This window comes from Phyllobates terribilis, unplaced genomic scaffold (assembly GCF_046119375.1).
Source record: "Phyllobates terribilis strain yellow unplaced genomic scaffold, ASM4611937v1 Scaffold_1__5_contigs__length_1240528914, whole genome shotgun sequence".
Taxonomy (NCBI): Eukaryota; Metazoa; Chordata; class Amphibia; order Anura; family Dendrobatidae; genus Phyllobates; species Phyllobates terribilis.
The window spans coordinates 719159649-719179940 of record NW_027362761.1 but is presented as its reverse complement, the minus strand read 5'-3'; positions in this window follow the sequence as shown (position 1 = coordinate 719179940).

Below are 20292 nucleotides of genomic sequence, written 5' to 3'. Positions count from 1 at the left end.
TCCATCACCAGTCGTTTCCCGCCGATTGTCCGCCATTTCCAACTTGTTCCCGCCATCTGCAGAGTTTCCCGCCACTGGGCGACGCTTCCCGCCAAAACCGCAGATTTCCCGCCTTGGAAGAGCAGCGGACGCCATTATGGGCGTGCCAAAGGAGGGCAAGAGGCCACCTCCCATCGTGGGCCAGGACAGAAAATGGCGCCAAAAGTGGAAACCGCCCCCACCAACAGAGACTGTGATGCTGGAGGTGTCTGTCAGCGTGAAAGAACTCCCCCTGGAGCTGACAGTCACCGAGTTGCCCTGGGACCGCCCTCGAAGTGGGAGGAGACGAAAGAGAAGAGAAAAGATGGGTGTCGCTTGGAGCAGTCTGGAGCGAGCGCACCCGGAGGCAAGAGGTCTAACGAGGAGTAGCGAAGGAGCTCACCCGGAGATGGAGAGAAAGCAGAACAGCACCGGCCCGCTGGCCAGGAGTCTGCTAGAGACCGAGGAAGGAGGGCAGAGCAGCACCGGCCCGCTGGCCAGGAGCCTGCCGGAAGCAGAGCAGAGCAGCACCGACCCGATGGTCAGGAGCCTGCTAGAGTCCACAACCCCGCTAGGTCTAGCGGAGATCTTAGCGCAGCTCCCCCGAGACCGGGAGTGTGCACAAACTGCCCTGGAGGGCCTCGCAAGGAGGATGGCCCGGGTACAGCGTGAGATACTGACGGAGTGGAGCCGGGAGATGGCCCAGCAAGCTGGAACCCGTCCACGGAGCATGCTCCCCTGGGAGAGGACACCAACTGCCTCTACGGATGACGCGGGAGGACCCAAGGCTGGAGACGGCGCCGAGAAGGGAGCCGAACGCATGGAGGCAGGTAAAGGGGACGCCTATACCCCAAGCCGTGAAACCGCCCACCTGCCCCAGCTCCCCGTCGCAGAGCCCGAAAGTCCCCCTGCTGTGCCCGTAGCCGCCATGTCACCGCTATGGACTAGGCCCCGACCGGAAGCCGCGGCAGCGACCCCTGTGACGTCACGCGCCTCGACCCGGAGCGTGACAAAGCAGGAAATACCACCAGCCTGGTCGCAAGGCCTAGTACCCCCGGGCGCCGCACTACCAACAGCGCCCCCTACCTCCGCGGAGCCTCCGGCCTGGCCGCAAGGCCAGGTAGCCCAGGGTGCCGCCGTCCTAACGGTGCCCTTCACCTTCCAGGTGCCCCAGGCCTGGCCGCAAGGCCTGGGCAACCCGGGCGCCACCACCACCGCGCCCGCGCCCGTAAAACCAAGGGTGCCACACCTGGGGAAGGACTTGTTCAGCCAGCTCACATGGCCGGACGGGTCTGAAGTAACAACCAGCTGTAAGCAAAGAGCAGGAGGAAGACGCCGTTGAGTGCGGCAGAGCAAGTGATGTAAATAGTTACCCGACCGGGTACCAAAGAAACTGTTGATACATATATATATAGTCCCCGTTGGGACCAGCTGAGTGAACTGTTTACCCGTTTACCCCTTAATCCCACAGGCTGAGGACTGTGAGCAGCCATTCCCTTTCCCTCCTTACCTGGCCGAGGACTGGGAGCGGCCAACTTTCCCTGTATATAGTTGCGCTTCCTAAAGCGCCCCCTACCGGTTTTATAGAAAACCAGTTTTTCTAAGAGACTGTCGCACTTTTCCCGGACACACGTTGCACAGTGTCCGGAGGAGGAACCAGAGACAAGAGAAGTCTACGAGAATGTTTATATAAAAAAGTTTTATATATATAATGTTTTATATGTTTTATATGTTTATATGAAAAAAAAAAAATTGTATGTTTTGGTGTTTTATGTCTTTACAGCCCGAGGACGTGCTGTGATTTACCAGGGGGGAATGTAGCACCCTGAGGATTCGGCTGCTACAGGGGTATTGCACCTCAACCCAGAGGTGTGATATTCCACTCCCGGGTAAGGATGGAGTGTGGAACTGAGCTCAGATAGACTGCATGCACTACATACATCCCATTTCAGAGGAGCAGGCCGACGGTACTCCCACTTGGAAATGTGCAGGTACAACCGAGCCTGTTCCTGGCTGGAGTGGGAGGGGGGTGGTACATCCCATGTAGTGTAGGGGCAGATAGGGGGAGCAGTCTGGGTAGTGATAGGAGCTCATTGGGTGCTGGTCACCTGAGCTCACACATAGAGGGATATATAAGGAGGGCACCAACTTAGATCAGGGTCAGTCAGCTGCAGAGGACAAGTTCAGACGCAGAAAGTGAGTTGGAGAGGAGAGAGAAGGAAACAGCAGCCCTGGAGAGAGAGAGAGTGGAGCAGAGAAAGACCCAGAGGGGGAAGACTGAAGGGACCCAAGAACCCAAATTAGAGCACCGGGTGAGGAGTCAGCATCAGGGTACCGGAACCCAAGCTGGTGGGGGCAAAAACAATCCCTAGCCAGAGACCGGAGATCGTGGGCAGCGTTTGCCACGGTCACCCACCATATTCACCCCGAAGGCACACCACATGAAGGGTCAGGGAACCCAGGGCCAAGGGTGTCCCAACAGAAGGCCCGAGGGAGCTGGACCTAGGTGAATCACTGGTGGGGACGGCTGAAGAAAGGACAGAGGGAGAGCTCAGGGCCACGCTCCGGACTTGTTTGGGGGTTGGCTGGATCCAGGACCTGGTGGACGCAGCACGGCTCGGGTGGTCACTAGCAGCTGGAGTGACCGGAACATCAGCAGTAAGTAAACACCCTTAACTGCACAACCCGAGTCTGTCTTCATTGCCGGCTGCACCGCACCACCACAACCCCCATCCTCTGCGCCTGTCCCCTCTGAGGCTATACCCCTCCCGTTGGGGGTTATCCCACCAAGCTGCGCATCCACCATCAGCCTCAGCGGACCCTGCTGCAGCGGCGGCCACAGTGACCGCATCACAACGGGTGGCGTAGTCGACACAAAAGAACTTTAGTAACATCTGTAAAGCTGCCACATAACACTGAGTTTGACGCCCTGGGCACGGGGCCGGGTCACAGCCGCTCGGAGACTACAACCCCCCCCCATCTGATCCGGTGCTGGGTATTCCCCTCAAAAAGGAATATGTCCCAGGGGGCGCGTCACATACACCGGCAGAATTTTTCCTTTCTTGGCCTTGTTTCAGACAATATGAATGATAGCAAAAAAACTTTTTCTCCACTCATGGTTATTGGCCTTGGGGTTGTAAACTTTTGAGCACAACTCTATGTGCCCATGATCCATTCCAGCAGCGGTTTGGACACAGCTCACAGCTCACCTGCGCTGCTTCCAAACCACTGCGTTGTACAGTAGAAGCACAGTGGATGGGATTTATAGAAATCCCATGCCCACTGTGCTTCTATTTGACGCCACATAAAGTCACAGGTGGCGTGACTTTATGGGCCGCAGCATGTCAATTTCTAGCTCTCCGCAACAGAAATTCCACCCATAGAATGGATGGAGTGCACATACGGAAGATTACAGCTGTTAGACTATTGAAGCAAGTAAAAAGTAAGAAAAAATGTTTTAAAAATATTTTAAAAATTTAAAAAACATAAAAGTTCAAATCACGCCCTTTTGTCCCATTTAAAATAAAACAATAAAAAAATCAAAAATACACATATTTGGTATCGCTGCATTCAAAAATGCCCGATCTATCAAAATATAAAAAGAATTAATCTAATCGGTAAATGGCATAACAAGAAAAAAAAATCAAAACCCCAGAATTACATTTTTTTGGTTGCAATAACACAAAAACATTGTATCTACCCCAAAATGGTATTAATAAAAACGTCAGCTAGGCGCGCAAAAAATAAGCCCTCATCCAGCCCCAAAAAATTGATACGCTACAAATCTCGGAAAATGGCACCATTTTTTTTTTTTTTTTTTTTTTACAAACTTTTTTTTTTCACCACTTAAATAAAAAAAGAACCTATACATGTTTGGTATCTGCAAACTCGTAATGACCTGTATAACATAATGGCAGGTCAGTTTTAGCATCTAGTGAACATGGTACAAAAAAAATAAATTTTTTGCAATTTCACCACACTTGGAATTTTTTCCCCGTTTTCCAGTACACTATAAGGTAAAATGAATGGTGTCGTTGAAAAGAACAACTTGTTCTGCAAAAAACAAGCCCTCAAATGGCCATATTGATAGAAAATTAAAAAAGTTATGGCTCTGGGAAGAAGAGAAGCGAAAAAAAAGTGCAAGGTGGTGAAGGGGTTAAAACTAGTGATGAGCGAGGACTAAAATGCTCGGGTGCTCGAAGCTCGGGCCGAGCTCACCTTGATACTCGGGTGCTCGACCCGAGCAACGAGCCCAATGTTAGTCTGTGGGAGACCCGAGCATTTTTGCGGCGGCACCCCGGCAATCTGTAGAAAGCCTAAAAAGTGCCCAAAACGATAGTGACAGTGCTCAAATGACATGGGGACAGCATGGGGATCGCCCCAGGAAGCATTTCTAACCCCCAGGTTACTGCTGTCAACAACGTGGTCAGAGGTATTAAGCCACTTTTACGGACTCACAATAAAACGTTCAAAAACTAAACTGAAATGGTTTTCCTGTGAAATATGGTAAGGAACTTCCTTTCCAGGGTAAAGACTTGTGTATAAGGTAAAATAAATAACCAAAAACAAAAATACTCCTCCACACCTTGGGCTATGTTCACAAGTAGCATTTTTTATGCGTTTTTGCACTTTTGTATTGCTTTCAACCGTGACAAATGCATTCACCAGGAAATGTCATTTTAACATTTTACAACCTTATCTGGCCATGTGCTGTGTGACACATGCATACAGTGCTGAAAAGACATGGGAACGGCATGGGGAAGACACCTGGAAGCATCTCTGACACCCAGGTCACTGCCTAAAAGTGTGCCCATCAGAAGTGATCCTTGCCGCATCAGAAGGTGCAGACTTGCAACTATCCCCGTGCAAGTCCTTGTCCCAGTGCAGTGTTCATTTGTACCTCCCCCATTCCTTGCAATGCAAGCGCAAGTATGCAGCCTGAAAGGCTGAAATACCATACTGCTTGCTTACTTGTACTTGAAATTGGGCCTTTTAGGCATGTGGAGGCGGAATCTGGCCATCACGTCATGGCTGTGTCGGCGGCCTGGTATCCATACTCAGTCCCCAGCCGTGCGGCGGCCGGGTGTCCACGCTCGGTCCACAGCCGCCAGGTGGCGGCCGGGTGTCCATACTCTGTCCCCAGCCGCCCCGCGGCCGGGTGCCCACACGCGGTCTCCAGCCACCTGGGGGCGGCCGGGTGTCCATAAATGGTCCCCAGCCGCCCCTATTTCTCCTGGAAACTTCCCCCACACTTTTCTTAGCCTGGCCTGCTTTAGAGCAGCATTGGACGAGCCCAGCAGAGAACCAGACTCCTCCGGTGGGCCCTGGCTTCTCCATCAGGGGAGTTGAGAGTGCCAAGGTGAGGAGCATGATGATGATGATAGAAGTTAGCATCTGCTTTGTTTTCTTGGAATGCAAGCGTAAGTGTGCAACCTGCCACCCACCCACCCCCAGGCTGCAATATCATACTGCTAGCTTGCTTGCACTTGAAATTGGGCCTTTTAGGCATGTGAAGGCAGACGCCGGCCACCATGTCATGGCTGCGTCGGCGGCCTGGTATTCATACTCAGTCCCCAGCCGCCCAGCGGCCGGGTGTCCATACTCGGTCCCCAGCCGCCTGGGGGCAGCCAGGTGTCCATAAACGATCCCCAGTCACCCCTATTTGAAGGACAGCCTAACCACAAACACATGGACAAGTGAATGTGGCCAGGGATGGTCCATCTGACTGACGACTTCATACTGGGCTAATATTGTGGAAGCCGGGACACAGTTGGACACTGGGATGCAACCCGTCCTCCAGACATAGAGGGTTGCGGGTCCTGGGTCAATCAGGCTTCAAAACAAAGATCAGAAGGTAGACAGCAGCAGTGGTCGGCCTCCTACACAACGAGTAAATTATTGATGATCATGAGGCCATCCATCTCCTTAGCTTTTTGTTCCTTGGAATGCAAGCGCATGTATGTAGTAGCGGCTAGGCATGAGGTGGTCAGCGTTTTGGCGCATATCCTACCTCCTCCGAGGATTGCTGGATGTTTTCCTGCTACTATCCCAGTTCTATGACTCCCGTTATAACAAAGCTTCGGGTGATGAATGATGGATGAGGTGGTGGCAAAGGAGAAAGAGCAGGAGGAACAGGGACCATTCACATCAATATCAGGCCAGTCAACCACACATGCCATGTAGGATATGTTTCTGTAGCAAAAGGAGCAGTTTGGCTACACAGTTATAGGGCATACAGTGAGTGCAATGCCTACCAAAAATTTCGAGGCACTCCAATGCCCCTTGGAAGTGACATGGAGGTCAGAGGGCCTTAACTAAACCATTTTTTCCATTTATATCAACGGGGTCTCCTGTACACTGTTGGCCTAAGCAGTGAATGGAAGCCTTTCCAAAAATTATGAGGAACTGCAATGCCCCTTGAAACAGACGTGGATTACAGCATACTAAAAACCTTGTAACCATTATTGGGGAGTGGGTCTCCCTTAGTGTTCGACTATGCATTGAAAAGCAATAGCTGACTAAAATTAGGAGGAAATGCAATGCCCGTTGGAAGAGTCGTGGAGGTTAGAGGGAATTAAAAACAACATTTCAATGCCCCTTGGAAGAGCTGTGGAGATCAGAGTGGTTTAACAAGACGGTTTTAATGCCCCTTGGAAAAGTGGTGGAGGTCGCAGTAGCTTAACAAGACAGTTTTAATGCCCCTTGGAAGAGACGTGGAGGTCGCAGTAGCTTAACAAGACGGCTTTAATGCCCCTTGGAAGAGACGTGGAGGTCAGAGTGGTTTAACAAGATGGTTTTAATGCCCCTTGGAAGGGTGGTGGAGGTTGCAGTAGCTTAACAAGACAGTATTAATGCCCCTTGGAAGAGACATGGAGGTCGCAGTAGCTTAACAATATGGTTTTAATGCCCCTTGGAAGAGACGTGGAGGTCAGAGTGGTTTAACAAGACGGTTTTAATGCCCCGTGGAAGGGTGGTGGAGGTTGCAGTAGCTTGACAAGACGGTTTTAATGCCCCTTGGAAGAATGGTGGAGGTAGCAGTGGAATAAAAAGACAATATCAATGCCCCTTGGAAGAGTGGTGGAGGTCGCAGTAGCTTAACAAGACGGTTTTAATGCCCCTTGGAAGAGACGTGGAGGTCACAGTAGCTTAAAAAGACAGTTTTAATGCCCCTTGGAAGAGACGTGGAGGGCGCAGTAGCTTAACAAGACGCTTTTAATGCCCCTTGGAAAAGTGGTAGAGGTTGCAGTAGCTTAACAAGACGGTTTTAATGCCCCTTAGAGAAGCGGTGGAGGTCGCAGTAGCTTTACAAGACGGTTTTAATGCCCCTTGGAAAAGTGGTGGAGGTCAAAGTAGCTTAACAAGATGGTTTTAATGCCCCTTGGAAGAGGCGTGGAGGTCAGAGTGATTTAACAAGACGCTTTTAATGCCCCTTGGAAAAGTGGTGGAGGTCGCATTAGCTTAACAAGACGGTTTTAATGCCTCCTGGAAGAGATGTGTAGGTCGCAGTAGCTTAACAAGACGGTTTTAATGCCACTTGGAAAAGTGGTGGAGGTCGCAGTAGCTTAACAAGACGGTTTTAATGCCCCTTGGAAGAGATGTGGAGGTCGCAGTAGCTTAACAAGATGGTTTTAATGCCCCTTGGAAAAGTGGTGGAGGTCGCAGTAGCTTAACAAGACGGTTTTAATGCCCCTTGGAAGAGACGTGGAGGTCGAAGTAGCTTAACAAGACGTTTTTTATGCTCCTTGAAAGAGACGTGGAGGTCGCAGTAGCTTAACAAGACGGTTTTAATGCCCCTTGGAAGAGACGTGGAGGTCGCAGTAGCTTAACAAGACGGTTTTAATGCCCCTTTATAAAGTGGTGGAGGTCGCAGTAGCTTAACAAGACGGTTTTGATGCCCCTTGGAAGAGACGTGGAGGTCACAGTAGCTTAACCAGACTGTTTTAATGCCTCTCGAAGAAGTGTTGGAGGTCGCAGTAGCTTAACAAGACGGTTTTAATGCCCCTTGGAAGAATGGTGGAGGTCGAAGTGGAATAAAAAGACAATATCAATGCCCCTTGGAAGAGTGGTGGAGGTCGCAGTAGCTTAACAAGACGGTTTTAATGCCCCTTAGAAGAGACGTGGAGGTCGCAGTAGCTTAACAAGACGGTTTTAATGCCCCTTGGAAGAGATATGGAGGTCGCAGTAGCTTAACAAGATGGTTTTAATGCCCCTTGGAAAAGTGGTGGAGGTCGCAGTAGCTTGACAAGACGGTTTTAATGCCCGTTAGAAGAGACGTGGAGGTCGCAGTAGCTTAAAAAGACGGTTTTAATGCCCCTTGGAAAAGTGGTGGAGGTCGCAGTAGCTTAACAAAATGGTTTTAATGCCCCTTGGAAAAGTGGTGGAGGTCGAAGTAGCTTAACAAGACGGTTTTAATGTCCCTTAGAAGAGACGTGGAGGTCGCAGTAGCTTAACAAGACGGTTTTAATGCCCCTTGGAAAAGTGGTGGAGGTCGCAGTAGCTTAACAAGACGGTTTTAAAGCCCCTTGGAAAAGTGGTGGAGGTCGCAGTAGCTTAACAAGACGGTTTTACTGCCCCTTGGAGAAGTGTTGGAGGACGCAGTAGCTTAACAAGATGGTTTTAATGCCCCTTGGAAGTATGGTGGAGGTCGCAGTGGAATGAAAAGACAATATCAATGCCCTTTGGAAGAGTTGTGGAGGTCGCAGTAGCTTAACAAGACGGTTTTAATGCCCCTTGGAACAGACGTGGAGGTCGCAGTAGCTTAACAAGACGGTTTTAATGCCCCCTGGAAGAGACGTGGAGGGGACAGTAGCTTAACAAGACGGTTTTAATGCCCCTTGGAAGAGACATGGAGGTCGCAGTAGCTTAACAAGATGGTTTTAATGCCCCTTGGAAAAGTGGTGGAGGTCGCAGTAGCTTAAAAAGACTGTTTAATGCCCCTTGGAAGAGACGTGGAGGTCGCAGTAGCTTAACAAGACGGTTTTAATGCCCCTTGGAAGAGACATGGAGGTCGCAGTAGCTTAACAAGACGGTTTTAATGCCCCTTGGAAGAGACGTGGAGGTCGCAGTAGCTTAACAAGACGGTTTTAATGCCCCTTGGAAGAGATATGGAGGTCGCAGTAGCTTAACAAGATGGTTATAATGCCCCTTGGAAAAGTGGTGGAGGTCGCAGTAGCTTAACAAGACGGTTTTAATGCCCCTTAGAAGAGACGTGGAGGTCGCAGTAGCTTAAAAAGACGGTTTTAATGCCCCATGGAAAAGTGGTGGAGGTCGCAGTAGCTTAACAAGATGGTTTTAATGCCCCTTGGAAAAGTGGTGGAGGTCGCAGTAGCTTAACAAGACGGTTTTAATGCCCCTTAGAAGAGACGTGGAGGTCGTAGTAGCTTAAAAAGACGGTTTTAAAGCCCCTTGGAAAAGTGGTGGAGGTCGCAGTAGCTTAACAAGATGGTTTTAATGCCCCTTGGAAAAGTGGTGGAGGTCGCAGTAGCTTAACAAGACGGTTTTAATGCCCCTTGGAAAAGTGGTGGAGGTCGCAGTAGTTTAACAAGACGGTTTTAAAGCCCCTTGGAAAGTGGTGGAGGTCGCAGTAGCTTAACAAGACGGTTTTACTGCCCTTTGGAGAAGTGTTGGAGGACGCAGTAGCTTAAAGGGATGGTTTTAATGCCCCTTGGACGTATGGTGGAGGTCGCAGTGGAATGAAAAGACAATATCAATGCCCTTTGGAAGAGTTGTGGAGGTCGCAGTAGCTTAACAAGACGGTTTTAATGCCCCTTGGAACAGACGTGGAGGTCGCAGTAGCTTAACAAGACGGTTTTAATGCCCCCTGGAAGAGACGTGGAGGGGACAGTAGCTTAACAAGACGGTTTTAATGCCCCTTGGAAGAGACATGGAGGTCGCAGTAGCTTAACAAGACGGTTTTAATGCCCCTTGGAAAAGTGGTGGAGGTCGCAGTAGCTTAAAAAGACTGTTTAATGCCCCTTGGAAGAGACGTGGAGGTCGCAGTAGCTTAGCAAGACAGTTTTAATGCCCCTTGGAAGAGACGTGGAGGTCGCAGTAGCTTAACAAGACGGTTTTAATGCCCCTTGGAAGAGACGTGGAGGTCGCAGTAGCTTAACAAGACGGTTTTAATGCCCCTTGGAAGAGACGTGGAGGTCGCAGTAGCTTAACAAGACGGTTTTCATGCCTCTTGGAAAAGTGGTGGAGGTCGCAGTAGCTTAACAAGATGGTTTTAATGCCCCTTGGAAGACACGTGGAGGTCACAGTAGCTTAACAAGACGGTTTTAATGCCCCTTGAAGAAGTGTTGGAGGTCGCAGTAGCTTAACAGGACGGTTTTAATGCCCCTTGGAAGAATGGTGGAGGTCGAAGTGGAATAAAAAGACAATATCAATGCCCCTTGGAAGAGTGGTGGAGGTCGCAGTAGCTTAATAAGACGGTTCTAATGCCCCTTGGAAGAGACGTGGAGGTCGCAGTAGCTTAACAAGACAGTTTTAATGCCTCTTGGAAGAGACGTGGAGGTCAGAGTGGTTTAACAAGATGGTTTAAATGCCCCTTGGAAGAATGGTTGAGGTCGCAGTGGAATAAAAAGACAATATCATTGCCCCTTGGAAGAGACGTGGAGGTCGCAGTAGCTTAACAAGATGGTTTTAATGCCCCTTGGAAAAGTGGTGGAGGTCGCAGTAGCTTAACAAGGCGGTTTTATTGCCCCTTGGAAAAATGATGGAGGTCGCAGTAGCTTAACAAGACGGTTTTAATGCCCCTTGGAAGAGATGTGGAGGTCGCAGTAGCTTATCAAGACGCTTTTTATACTCCTTGGAAAAGTGATGGAGGTCGCTGTAGCTTAACAAGACGGTTTTAATGCCCCTTGGAAAAGTGGTGGAGGTCGCAGTAGCTTATCAAGATGGTTTTAATGCCCCTTGGAGAAGTGTTGGAGGTCGCAGTAGCTTAACAAGACGGTTTTAATGCCCCTTGGAAGAATGGTGGAGGTCGCAGTCGAATAAAAAGACAATATCAATGCCCCTTGGAAGAGTGGTGGAGGTCGCAGTAGTTTACCAAGACGGTTTTAATGCCCCTTGGAAGAGAAGTGGAGGTCGCAGTAGCTTAACAAGACGGTTTTAATGCCCCTTGGAAAAGTGGTGGACGTCGCAGAAGCTTAACAAGACGGTTTTAATGCCCCTTGGATGAGACATGGAGGTCGCAGTAGCTTAACAAGACGGTTTTAATGCCCCTTGGAAGAGACGTGGAGGTCACAGTAGCTTAACAAGACGGTCTTAATGCCCCTTGGAAGAGACGTGGAGGTCGCAGTAGCTTAACAAGACGGTTTTAATGCCCCTTGGAAGAGACGTGGAGGTCGCAGTGGAATAAAAACACAATATCAATGCCCCTTGGAAGAGTGGTGGAGGTCGCAATAGCTTACCATGACGGTTTTAATGCCCCTTGGAAGAGATGTGGAGGTCGCAGTAGCTTAACAAGACCTTTTTATTGCCCCTTGGAAGAGACGTGTAGGTCGCAGTAGCTTAACAAGACGGTTTTAATGCCCCTTGGAAAAGTGGTGAAGGTCGCAGTAGCTTAACAAGACGGTATTAATGCCCCTTGGAGAAGTGGTAGAGGTCGCAGTAGCTTAACAAGACTGTTTTAATGCCCCTTGAAAGAGCGGTGGAGGTCGCAGTAGCTTAACAAGACGGTTTTAATGCCCCTTGGAAGAGACGTGGAGGTCACAGTGGAATAGAAAGACAATATCAATGCCCCTTGAAAATGTGGTGGAGGTCGCAGTAGCTTAACAAGACGGTTTTAATGCCCCTGGGAAAAGTGGTGGAGGTCGCAGTAGCTAAACAAGACGGTTTTAATGCCCCTTGCAAGAGTGGTGGAGGTCACAGCTTAACAAGACGGTTTTAATGCCCCTTGGAAGAATGGTGGAGCTCGCAGTAGCTTAACAAGACGGTTTTAATACCCCTTGGAAGAGCCATGCATCTTAAAAACATTATTCCATTATTGGGGAGTGGGTCTCCCATAGTCTTTGCCTATGCCTTCCAAGCAAAAGCTGCCAAAAATTAGGAGGGAGGAACTTGCAATGCTGGCAACACGGACCAAGGTCACCCTGGTGGTATAGTGGTGGTGGAGGCTGAGGATAAGAAGAAGAGCAAAATACAGTCGAAATGAGGAAGCGTATACACCTGTGGGTGTGAAGCGGTGCATGGGAATACACTTCCCAAAATAACACAGTGGATTTGACTTTATGTTACTGTGCTGTCATTTGGTGGTGATGAGAAGTCTGGCCCAATCCAGCCCTTGTTCATTTTGATAAGGGTCAGCTTGTCAGCATTGTCAGTTGACAGGCGAGTGTGCTTATCAGTTATAATTCCCCCAGAGGCACTAAAAACACGCTCCGATAACACGCTAGCGGCAAGACAGGCCAGGACCTCCAAGGCGTACAGAGCGCGTTCATTCCAAGTGTCCAGCTTGGATACCCAATAATTAAAAGGCACAGAGGAATCATGGAGGACGCTGGTACGGTCGGCAAGGTACTGCCTCACCATCTTTTGAAACTTTCCACTCCTTGTGAGAGTACCCTGCGCCTCAGGGCCTGTAAGCTGGACGGGTCTCAGAAAACTGTCCCACAATGTTGACAGTGTTCCCCTGCCTCTGCTGGATTGGAGTTGTGTCTCTCTCGCCTGTACGCCTTGGTTGGTCAACGAACTGTGACCTCTGCCGCTAGCGTGTTCAGATGGGAATTTTTTTAACAGTTCTGCAGCAAGGGCCTTCTGGTACTGCCACATTTTTGTAGACCTCTCCACCTCAGGAATAAGAGAGTGAAAGTTCTCCTTGTAGCGGGGGTCTAAAAGTGTCACCAATCAGTAATGACTGTCACCCAACATTTTGACAACGCGAGGGTCACGGTTAAGGCAGCGTAACATAAAATCAGCCATGCGTGCCAGACTGGTAAGGGGCAAGACTTCCGTGTCCTCACCAAGATGACGACTGACCATGCTCTCCTCCTCCTCCTCCTCCTCCTCCCCCCTGTCCTCAGGCCACCCACGCTGAACCGACTGTATGACAGTTATACAGGTACTACCGTCTACAGCGCATGATACCAGCTCCTTTTCTTCCTCCTCCTCCTCCTCTCCTCTCCTCATTGTCCCCCAATGCACGTTGGTATGAGATGAGGCTGGGCTGTGTGTAAATACGGCTTTTTGATCCATCTCATCATACTCTGGCTGCAATGCGTCCTCTTTAATTCTCTGCAGAGAGCGTTGCAAAAGACAGACAAGTGGGATGCTGACGCTAATGATGGCGTCATCGCCACTCACCATCTTGGTGGACTCCTCAAAGTTTGTCAGGATGGTACATATGTCAGACATCCAGGTCCACTCCTGAGGTCTTATGTGTGGAGTCTGACCTGAATATCGACGGCCTTGTTGCAGCTGGTACTCCACAACTGCTCTCTTCTGCTCACAAATCCTTTGCAACATGTGGAGGGTAGAGTTCCAACGTGTGGGGACATCACACACCAGTCGGTGTGCCGGAAGCTGCAAACGCTGCTGCAACACAGCAAGGGCGGCAGAAGCTGTAGCCGACTTGCGAAAATGAGCTGACAGGCGGCGTACTTTAACGAGCAGATCTGGCAACTCGGGGTACGATTTAAGAAACCGCTGAACCATGAGGTTAAGCACATGAGCCTGGCATGGTACGTGTGTGATCTCGCCTCACCTCAGAGCCGCCACCAGGTTACGGCCATTGTCACACATGACCATGCCTGGATTTAGGTTCAGCAGTCTCAGCCACAGATCTGCCTGCTCTTTCACAGCTGTCCACAACTCACAAGCAGTGTGAGGTTTATAACCTAAGCTTATGAGTTTCAGCACAGCCTGTTGCCGCTTTGCTGAGGCAGTACTGCAGTGCTTCCAGCTTGTAACTGATGTGGTGATATCTGAGATGGAGGCTGAACATGAGGAGGAGGAGGAGGATGATGCGCAGGAGCTGTACACTGTGGGGGCAACTCTGACTGACATAGGGCCCGCAATCCTCGGTGTGGGGAGGATGTGTTCCGTCCCAAGGTTCGACTGGGTCCCAACTTCCACTATGTTTACCCAGTGTGCCGTCAGGGAGATGTACCGTCCCTGGCCACAAGCACTTGTCCACGTGTCCATTGTCAGATGGACTCTCCCAGTAACTGCGTTGTAGAGGGCACGGCAGATGTTTTGGGACACGTGCTTGTGTAGTGCGGGGATGGCACACCGGGCAAAATAGTGTCGGCTGGGGACCGAGTACGAAGGATTCCGTCTCCACCAACCTAAAAGGCAGCATTTCCAATGCAAGCAGTCGAGAAATGTGCGAATTTAGGACTGTGGCCTGTGGGGTGTTGGCTGCGAATTTGCGCTTTCATTCAAAGCTCTGGGATATGGACAATTGAACGCTGCGGTGGGACGTGGACGTGGACGTTGATGCTGTTTCTTGAGAAACTGCCATAACAAGTGAAGACTGAGAGGAGGGGGCATCTTTGCATGCAGCATGGACAGGGGATTGCCTTGCACGCACAACAGGGGGTTTTATTACACGCACAACAGCGGAAGAAGCAGTGGTGACACCTGCTGACACTGGTCGTGGACCCTGGGGTTCTCCCCACAAAGTCGGGTGCTTTGCTGACATGTGCCTGATCATGCTGGTGGTGGTCAGGCTGGTAGTTTTGTCACCCCTGCTGATGCTGGCATGGCAGGTGGTACAAATGGCCTTTTTGGGGTTATCAGCAGAGTCTTTAAAAAAATTCCAGACTCTGGAAGACCTACTGGCAACGTCCCTCGTGTTGGTGTTACGGGGAACTGTTGCCCGCATTCTGTGTGCGGCCACCACACTGCTTCTTCCTGCCTGTTGGGGTACTCTGTCTCCCTCCCCCTGTGTGCTGCTGGCCTCGCTCTGCGTGTCCTCCTGCCATGTTGGGTCATTTACTAGATCATCCACCACCTCCTCCTCTTCCACATGCGCACCACGATCCTCCTCCTCACTTCGTGACAATTGTGTCTCGTCATCGTCCACCTCTTGTGACAAATTGCCAGCGTTGACTTCCTATGGCCGTGGCTGTTCATATATTTGGGCATCGCTACATGGGATCTCCTCTTCCACCACATCAAGCGGAGCAGGCGAGGGGCACAAATCTGGAAATGGACCAGTGAACAGCTCTTCAGAGTGTCCAAGTGTGGGATCAGTTGCTGTCTGACGACACTCGGCAAGGTGGGAGGAAGGAGCATCAGGGTGAGGAGGAGTATGCGGTCGAGACTCACGGCTACTAAAACTTGACCGTGTGGAAGACAGACCGGAGGTGGTGGTGCCCAGGTAACTGGAAGTATTATCTGTTATCCAATTAATAACCTGTTCACTCTGATCAGTTTGCAATACTGGTGTTGTAGTGTGCTTCCCTAGTAATTCGGTCCAGAAGTGGGAGCGAGAAGATGTGGCTGTTGGTTGTGGCACATTTTCACCTTGGCCACGGCCCCGTCTTCTACACGCACCATCACCAGAACGTTCAGTTCCACGTCCCTTGCCACGCACCTTGCCCATTGTAAATGAAGTAAAATAGCTTACACTCGCACTATCAATGGAAAAAGGGTAATAAAAAGGAGATTAGAACCGTGGAAGAGGAAAACCACAGTTCTATTTCTCTGGCCTACACCAGAATCTTTTAAACAGATATATTTGTGTCTGAACACTGAGCGAGACAATCGATTTTTTTATTTTTTATGTAAAAAAGGCAAAAAGGTGGATAATACAGAGATTTGAACCGTGGAACTGCAAAACCACAGTTATAGTTATGTGGCCTACACCAGACTTTTTCAAACAGATATATTTGTGTCTGAACAGTCAGGGAGACACTATTACTGTTTTTTTTTATGGAAAAAATGCCAAAAGCAGGATAATACAGAGATTTGAACCGTGGAACTGCAAAACCACAGTTGTAGTTGTCTGGCCTACACCAGACTCTATTAAACAGATATATTTGTGTCTGAACAGTCAGAGAGACACTATTAATGTTTTTTTTTACGGAAAAAATGCCAAAAGCAGGATAATACAGAGATTTGACCCGTGGAACTGCAAAACCACAGTTCTAGTTATCTGGCCTACACCAGACTCTTTTAAACAGATATATTTGTGTCTGAACAGTCAGGGAGACACTATTACAGTTTTTTTTATGGAAAAAATGCCAAAAGCAGGATAATACAAAGATCTGACCCATGGAACTGCAAAACCACAGTTCTAGTTATCTGGCCTACACCAGACTCTTTTAAAGAGATATATTTGTGTCTGAACAGTCAGGGAGACACTATTATAGTTTTTTTTTACGGAAAAAATGCCAAAAGCAGGATAATACAGAGATTTGAACCGTGGAACTGCAAAACCACAGTTCTAGTTATCTGGCCTACACCAGACTCTTTTAAACAGATATATTTGTGTCTGAACAGTCAGGGAGACACTATTACTGTTTTTTTTTACGGAAAAAATGCCAAAAGCAGGATAATACAGAGATTTGAACCGTGGAACTGTAAAACCACAGTTCTAGTTATCTGGCCTACACCAGACTCTTTTAAACAGATCCATTTGTGTCTGAACAGTCAGGGAGACACTATTACAGTTTTTTTTTACGGAAAAAATGCCAAAAGCAGGATAATACAGAGATTTGACCCGTGGAACTGCAAAACCACCGTTCTAGTTATCTGGCCTACACCAGACTCTTTTAAACAGATATATTTGTGTCTGAGCAGTCAGGGAGACACTATTACTGTGTTTTTTTACAGAAAAAATGCCAAAAGCAGGATAATACAGAGATTTGAACCGTGGAACTGCAAAACCACAGTTCTAGTTATCTGGCCTACACCAGTCTCTTTTAAACAGATATATTGGTGTCTGAACAGTCAGGGAGACACTATTACTGTTTTTTTTTACGGAAAAAATGCCAAAAGCAGGATAATACAGAGATTTGACCCATGGAAATGCAAAACCACTGTTCTAGTTATCTGGCCTACACCAGACTCTTTTAAACAGATATATTGGTGTCTGAACAGTCAGGGAGACACTATTACTGTTTTTTTTTACGGAAAAAATGGCAAAAGCAGGATAATACAGAGATTTGAACCATGGAACTGCAAAACCACAGTTGTAGTTATCTGGCCTGCACCAGACTCTTTTAAACAGATATATTGGTGTCTGAACAGTCACAGACACACTCAATTTTTTTTTTTGGGGGGGGGATACCAAAAGGTTAATAAGACGCGTATTTGTACAGTCTGACTGAGGAAAAAAAAATACAGGATTTAGATGAAAAAAAAAAGGATTTTTCCTGGCCCCTGAGACCGGGGGATAAGTCTAGCAATTTGACCAACAGGAGCACACAGGACTGTAATGCAGCGTTTGCTGGTATAACCACTGCGTCTCCTACACAGCCTGCCTGCCTGCCTGCCTGATATCTGGGATGGATATTAGTCCTGAGAAGGACTTTTTGTTTGATTTGGCAGGCTTTAGAGACCCTACACTAACTATTTTGCAGTATAAATCTCTCCCTAGCTCTGCAGCACTGACCCTACACTGTCTGATCCGGAGCAACTGTGTCCAAGATGGCGGCGCCTGGTTTTAAATACTCGAGGTGACGCTGTGCGGCCAGCAAATCACTGTAATGCCCACAAACAACATGGCTGCGGCATTACAGTGACTGGCTGGCAATCCCTGCATGTTCATTGGCTCTGTAAAGAGCGCCAAACGTGCAGGGGGGAGACCCGAGCTCCCGCCCGAGTAACCCGGAAGTGCTCGGTGCTCGCCGAACATCCCGAATAGTGAGATGCTCGGGCGAGTACCGAGCAGTGTCGAGCATGGTCGCTCAACACTAGTTAAAACTACATTTCAGTTTGCTAGTTTAGTCTGGCATCTTGATAATCAAATCCAATGTACTATTGATTGACTGCATACTAATATTATGAGTATGGCCAACTTTGCAGATTTGTTTACTTTCCCCACATGTCTACTTTAAATCTGCATAATTTTTGAAACATCAGTTTTTTGCAAGGAAGTTAGAAGGGTTAAAAGTTGATGAGGGTTAAAATTTCTAATTTTTCCAACAAAATCTACATAACCATTTTTTTAGAGAGCACATCACATTTGAAGTGAATTTGGGGGGCCTATATGACAGAAAATACCCAAAAGTGACACCATTCTAAAAACTACACACCTCAAAGTCCTGAAAACCACATTCAAGAGGTTTATTAACCCTTCACGTGCTTCAGTGGAATTAATGCAATGTGGAATGAAAAAATTAACATTTTACTTTTTTTCACAAAAATTTTACTTTTGCCCCAAATTTTTTATTTTCACAAGGGTAACAGGAGAAAATGGAACCCAATATTTGTTATGCAATTTCTCCTGAGTATGCCAATATCCCAGGGGGAAAACTACTGCTTGGGTGCACGGCAGGGCTCGGAACTGAAGGAGCGCCATTTGACTTTTTGAACGCAAAATTGGCTGGAATCATTAGCAGACTTCATTCTGCATTTGGAGTGCCCTTGATGTGTCTAAACGGTTGAACCCCCCATAAGTGACCCCCTTTTGGAAACTATACCCCTCAAGGAATGTATGTATGATGAGCACCTTGAACCCCCAGGTGCTACACGTTTATAATGTTGAGCTGTGAAAATAAAAATCAAATTTTTCCCTCAAAAAATGTTCTTTTAGCCCCATTTTTTTTTATTTTCACAAGGTAACAGGAGAAATTGCACTTAAAAATTGTGGTGTAATTTCTCCTGAGTACACCAATACCACGTATGTGGTCGAAAACTACTTTTGAGGCACAGTGCAAAGCTCAGAAGGGAAGAAGCACCATATTGGAGTTCAGATTTTGCTGGAATGGTTTGAGGGTGCCATGTCATATTGGCAGAACCTCTGAGGTGCCAGAACAGCAGAAACCCTCCATAACAAGGGGCCATTTTACAAACTACGTCTCTCAATGAATTCATCTAGGTGCAGTGAGCATGTTGACACCACATGTGCCTCACAGAAATTTATACCATTGGGCGGTAAAGAAAAAAAAAAGGGAAAAAATGGATCTCTCAGTTTGTTGTACAATTTCTCCTACTTTTGAGGCACAGTGCAAAACTCAGAAAGGAAGGAGTGCCATAATTTAGTGCAGATTTTCTAGAAGAGCCCCTGAGGTGCCAGAACAACAGAAGCCCCCCCCCCCCAAAGTGACATCATTTTATAAACTACAATCATATTGAAACCAAGGGTGTGTCATAGAATTTTATACCAACGGGCAGTGAAGAAAAAATAATTTCATTTTTTACCACAAAAATGTTGTTTTAGGCCCAGATTTTACATTATTACAAGGGGAAATGGGTAAATAGTGCGCCATAGTTTGTCACACAATTTCTGCTGAACGTGGAAATACCCCAAGTGTGGCTGTAAAGTACTACTTAGCCACACAGCGAGACTTGGGAAGGACGGAGCACCATTTGTGTCCTAGAGTGCTATTTGCCTCCTGGAGTACAGATTTTCCTAGAATAGTTTGCAGACTCCATATACAGAGCCCCTAAGTGCTAGAAGAGCAGAATACCCCTCTCAAGTGACCCAATTTTGGAAATTATACCCCTTTGGGAATTTATTTACAAGTTTAGTGATGATTTGACTCCATGAGTGTTCTCCTGAAACAAGCAGCAGTGGATGTTGCTGAGAGAAAATTGCAAATCTGCTATTGTAGTGCCCAGTACATTGCAGTTCCCAGTACATTGTAGTGCCTAGTACATTATGCCCAGCTCATGCTTCTGGAAACATGCCAGGCTCTCATCGCTACAGAAATGCCAAACATGTGGACGCTAAATGTGGTTTAGGCACTCTGTGGTGCTCAGAAGTGAGTAGGGGCATTTGGATTTGGGCGTGCAGAATTTGCTGGATTTCTTTTGGGGGGTGAGGAGCCATAGTGCTTTTCCAGAGCCTTTGTACTACCAGTAATGTGGAAGCCCCCTATATTTCCGTTAACAGATGACGGACCTGAGCAGGAACTTGCTTTTTTTTGTGGATTGAGTTGAAGCTTTTATTGGGAACATTTTACGTAATGTTCGGGATCACATTTATCCAGTGCGCTATGCTGAACACTTACATCGGGGTTTCCATCAAAATCTCCGAATTACATGATTCAGATGAAACCACTGAGGGATCCATTCACTAAAATGAGGCAGCAGAGTTACTCTGGACTCCGTCTGGTTTCTGTTCAGTAGTGTCCTTCTTTTCAGAGGTGCACAAAAGTGTGG